Source organism: Lupinus angustifolius, chromosome LG02 (assembly GCF_001865875.1).
Source record: "Lupinus angustifolius cultivar Tanjil chromosome LG02, LupAngTanjil_v1.0, whole genome shotgun sequence".
Lineage (NCBI taxonomy): Eukaryota > Viridiplantae > Streptophyta > Magnoliopsida > Fabales > Fabaceae > Lupinus > Lupinus angustifolius.
In genome coordinates this window covers 18,870,414-18,876,413 of record NC_032010.1, presented here as the reverse complement: position 1 = coordinate 18,876,413, position 6,000 = coordinate 18,870,414, and positions in this window count along the sequence as shown.

Sequence of the window (6,000 nt, the reverse complement as noted above, 5' to 3'; positions counted from 1 at the left end):
AACATTCGACAGAACTAAATTCAAGAAGAAAGGCAGGAGGATCGTTATCTCCTGCTCCTCAACTAGATTTTTGTGCCAGAGAGGCGAGTGCATTTACAACTAGAGGACCTTCCTGTTTTCACTATGCATTTGGATCGGCTTAAATGGTGGATAATGGCCACCCCAAATGACAAATTTGATACAAAGGTCATACGTGAATTTTATGCAAATGTTTACCCGCTAGAGGATGGGGGAGAAGAACTGGCTTACAAATCATGGGTGAAAGAAAAAACGGTGCTATTTAACAGAGATACAATCAATGAACTGTTGGGTAGCTTATATGATGCAACAACCAATGGGACTGAGGATGAGTACAAATGGTTGATTCAATAGTCTCGTAGTCTAGCCCAAGGCCGGTTCGACTCGACCAACACCGCTCAGAAGTTGTGCATTTCTGGACAGTCTTTCACCACTAACTTTGATGGTCATCCATTATGGATTTACCGCAAGCACATGACTTCATTGACCCAGCTGTGGATGATATTCCTCCTAGACAACGTGATCCCTAATAGTCACGTATCATCTCTGCCACTGTTCAACTGCCACATTATCTATGCCATCCTCCACGGCCTGAGAATCCATGTGGCTAGAATCATTTCACAGGAGATGTACAAAACTGTTGTGCGGGCTAGAAAGAAGGGTGTAGTGGGATTCCTTTCTCTGATCACTGAATTGTGCGCACAACATGGGGTTGTGGTGAACAGAACCGAGAAGATTAAACCTCCTATTACCTTGCTGTACATCTCTCAAAATTTCAAAGAGGAGCCCGACCAAGATCAGGGCCAAGGATCATGTCAACCACAACCTCCTCCACCTGCGCTAGTACAACCACAACTGATGCCACACTCGGCACCATATCAAGAGTTCTCCACTCAGGAGCAGCTTCACAAGCTAACAATGCATACGGAGCATTTGGAGCTCCAAAATGAGATGTTAAGACAAGGACAAATGTTCCAGCAGCAAGCATTGTTTGCTGCTTTCCAGTAGTTGAGTCCATGGAACCAATTTTGGGAATCCACGAACAGTTTTACACAACAGTTTCCTTGGCCTAGGGTCAGGCCTACCTTTCCAGAGGGGTCAGGAGCTTTTGGAGATGGAACTGAGTTTGTTGGTGATGTTGCTGATGATGTTGGTGATGCTGAAGATGTTGAAGGTGTTGAATATTTGCTCTGATGAGCATTTGTGATCTGAATGAAAATGGTTCCTCTGTTATTTGTTCTGTTATTTCTATTTTGTAATTTAGGATTTGTTATTTTTGTTTTGTAATTTAGGATGAATGTTTAGGATGAATGTTTAGGATGCATGTGTAGGATTGTTTAGGACTACTGTTTAGATTGTATGTTTAGGGTGTAGGAGTAATTGTTATGTGTTTTATTTCTGTATGATGTTTGTTTTAAAGTGTAGTGACAAAATGTGTAGTCAATAAAACCGAGTCTGGTTAATTGTGTATTTACTGTTGCCCAATTGTGCTATACTAGAAACATATGAATTAAATTTTAGGATAAGATTATGTGGTTGTGAATGATTAGGGTTCTTAAGTTTGACTGTTTCGGGATTGGATGTTGAATTAGACATAGACTGAATAGGTTGAATAATGAGTAGTTAGTCAAAGGACAAAGCCTATAACTAGGTGAGAGAGTGTACCCGAACACATATGAGTGTCTTTGTTGGATTTCACCAATGAACTTTGCCTGATTTTTTATTGTCATTATGCACCAAAACCACATCAAAATATATCAATCCCCATACCCATGGAGAGAGATCATTAGTGCATATGAGTCCTGCTGGGCAATATGAAATGAAGTCGGTGTTTATGAGGGTAGTGAAATAAAAAATCTCATTCTTCAATCATGTGTTAAATGGTAAAGCATGAAGCAACAACTTGAAAGAAATAAGTGAAAAATAAGTCATGCGAGAAAGTAGAGACTCAAAAAAAGAGTCGGTTGAAGAAGGAGAATCCAATGGTTGATAGGAAAGAACATGATACAAAGAAATTGGAAAGAAAACATGAAAAGAAAAGGTAAGTATGCACTAATGGTCTACCTCCCTTTTTGAATCCTAGAAAACTCAATTTTATTTGTAGCTAGGCCTCATTACAACCCTGATAAAGTCCTTAAGATCCATGATTGAACTTGTGTACATGGTTGATTGAACTGAAAGGCAAAGTCAAATTGTTTGGGGTCCAACAAAGAGATGAGTGAAACACATGACTTGTGAGATCGAGAGAGTTCCTTTGATTGAACTGCGTAGTTACTCTTGTTATTATGTTTGAAATTAAACTACATTTGCATTTTGTTATTCGTTGGAACTTGGTCTACTATGATTGAGCATGAAACAGGTCTTTGTGAACAGCAAGAGAATGATTCTAGCCATGCCATGATTGGGTGAATGAATATTTTTGAAAAACCAGATACGTTGAACTGAATTGCACTTTTTTACTTTGCTTGAGGACAAGCAAGATTCTAGGTTGGGGGGGGGGGTTTGTTAAGTGTCAAATTGTTAAGGAAATTCATATGCTTTTAGGGCACTTGGGCACTTAGTGCACATTTATGATGTAACTGTGTAAGATTCCTGATAACTTAGTAATCTTGTTTTGTGTAGAAAATTTGATGTGTTTATGTTGTTTCAAGATAAGATTCATGAAAAAAGGAGAAAAAGTAGAAGATTGATACTTCTGAGCACCACAAGTCTCGCCCAAGCGAGGATAGGATCGTCCAAGCCACAAATATGAGAAAAATCACCATAAATCACTGATGTCCCTCGCCCAAGCGAGGGACTGTCGCCCAAACGACAAGTAGAGCAAAAAAATCCCTAATGTCCTGCCTGATCCTCGCCCAAGCGAGGGATGCCTCGCTCAAGCGAGGTGCTTAGGTCTGAGAGCCTCTTATTTGCTCGCCCAAGCGAGAATCTCTAGCTTGGGTGGGGGTGTGGAAGTTGGAACTGATATTGGCGGTTTCAGAAGTCAAAAGGGGACACTATTCATTTTTCAGAAGATATTCAACACGAAAGTAGAGAGAAACACAAGGAAATTAGGATAGAAATCATGGAAATGATTCTACTTCATATTATTCCTTGTATAATTTCATGATTCGAGTGTTGTAATAGTGAGAAGGAGTGATTAGATCTTCTTGAAGGATTCGAAATGTAACCTTCTAACCTTTGTACTTATGGATTCAATTCCATTGTAATTGTTATTTAATTTTGGGAAGTTAATCCCGTTCTTAATGCATGAATTTAATTTGCTACTAATTTCTTGTTCTTGGATTCAAGTTTAATTGGGAAGTTAAACTTGACACTGAACCTGTATCATCATCCTTCATACATCAGTGCTCTAGGAATGGAGAATGATACATGAATTGCTTTTACATGGAATGTAATGCTAGTTAATTGGTCAAATATCCAAGGAATTGGTATTTGAGCAATTATCTAAGAATTTTACGCTCAATGGATTGATGTGAATGATTTGAATGATATGTGCATCTGAATCAGTAACTTCACAATTCACTTGGAATTGAATCCATGATGTCATTGGGAAAGAACAATGCATTTCAATCACAATTTATTTTACTTGTTTTTCGTTCAATTTATGAGTTTTTACAATTCAACACAAAATTTTAAAAAAACATCATTGTAAATATACACTCAATTCATTCTTGTAGGAATTAGTGAAATTCTAGTTTGCTCCATAAGGACGATATCCCAGTATTTTACCAAATTTTATTAATTAGACGATACGGTACACTTGTCATTCTGTAAATATCTAACAGAAGTAAAATAAGGGTTTTAAATTTAGAGTGTGAAATGGAATTCCAAAAATATCATGGCAATTGTCAAAATGTTCCTGCCAAAGTTATGTCTTTCTTTTTGACCTCATAAAGACCATGGGAAGGAAGCCCTAGCCTCACGGTGGGTTATGTCTTTCTCTTTGACCTCATAAAGACCATGGGAAGGAAGCCATAGTCTGACGATGGGTGAAATTTAGAACAGTAGAAGTGAAGGGAAAATGTTTGTATGGAAATGAAGAAATGAGAGAAATAAGTGTTAACAAAGTTAAAACCGGAACGAATATAAGTTTAATAGAATGGAAAAGTGACCAAATATCAATTTATCATTAGCTACCTATACAACAAGTACCTATGGCAATGTATGTAAGTTATGTCCTATGAGATGTGCATGGTAAAGTTATATTTAGTTCTCCATTGCACCCTTCATTTTTTCAACTTATTTAAAATATTTCATCCGATCCCTTTGTTTTTGCCTTGTATTTTTAGATCACAAAAACTATTAATTTATAGAGTTTGACCATGGAAATTTTGTGGAAATAAGGGTAATAAAATTTCCACGCCAACCATTTATATGAGAGAAAATAAAAGAGGAAAAATAAATACCCATAGCATCTTGAATTATTTATTATATTAAAAAAATTAATATAAAATCAATCGATTCTCTTAATTTTTTAAATTGATGAAGATCTTCTTTTTTGATTTTTTGACATTTCAGTAGTGGAGATTCTCTTATTTGACTTATCATCCACAACTTTAATTAATATTTTTCAAATTATGGATGGCTCCTAAACAATGTCCTTTTATTTCATTTTCCTTTTCTTATATATTTGGATTTTATATTTGATGAGAAATTCCTTATTTAACTCATAAAGGAGATTCTATTGTTTTATATATCATGAAAATTTCCTTCTTGTATAAAAGGCTTTTAAATATGTTTGCAGATCACTTTTAAATAAGTGAAGCTTAGAGCTAAAAAAACCCACCTAAATAGTTAAAAAAGTAAGACCAAAACTCACACATATTATATTATGTAGTTTATGCTTTTTTGACCATAATATGACCTAATCTCACTTGTTTTTAATTATATCCCTAATTTGCCTCTGTGTATATTCATTTTTTTTTGTTTTGGGAAAGTTTTTATCCATGCCTAATTCTAGCCGAGATCCCACAAGTTAAGAGAATATAAAAAAAATACATATTCTAAATTCAATAATAGAAAATAATATAAATATAATATTCAATTATCCTCAAATAAACTCATCTCAAATCAAGTGTATTATAGGTTAGGATCTTAGCCTCATTCTTTCTAAAGATTTGATGGGCTTTAAAGCAAGTGCATCTCCTTACTTTCATTTTCATTTGTTTATGATGGTCTAAACTCTAAACCATATATTTTTATAAAAAAGTTGTTGTAGTCCTACTATTTTATAGATATGTTTATAAAATAGTTTACACTACTATTTTATAGATATGTTTATAAAATAGTTTACACTACTATTTTATAGATATGTTTATCATGGAATTCCAATATCCATTTATCACAAATGAATACCGGAGGAAGCATCAAGATATCATTCAACCTATTTTTATTAAATAAATAGAAGATAAAAAAAATATAACATTCTCCCAATATTGATTTAAAAATAAAATGAAAAGGCATTTATCAAAATAAGCATGAAGATACCCTATCATCTTTAGGTCTTCAACTTTTCTCTAGACAAATATATCCAATGCCCCCATACATATCCAACACACCCACTACATTAGCATATGAAACATTCTACATTGCACTATTTTTTAACATTGATGTTAAGATATTTATCCCAACTTAGTTTATCTCATTTAACAAATTGTGTATCTCATAGTTTGCAGCTTCTCATACTAAATATTTTCAAGACTACCAATATAAATCATTTAAATAAAATTAAGATTCATTTTTTCCATCTCAATCAAGCTTTACCTAAATCTTTCATACCAAACAAATAAAAATAAGACAATACCTTTTTGGTCTGAACAAGAAAATTAAGGCTGCTCTTTCATCAAAATGATAAATCTTTAATACCAAAACAAAGACCATGCCCTCTTTCATCAAAGTGATAAATTTGTTTTTTTTTTGCTGCTTTTGTTTTGTTGATGAGTATCTAGCTCAAAACAAACAACAATTCTGTACTGATTC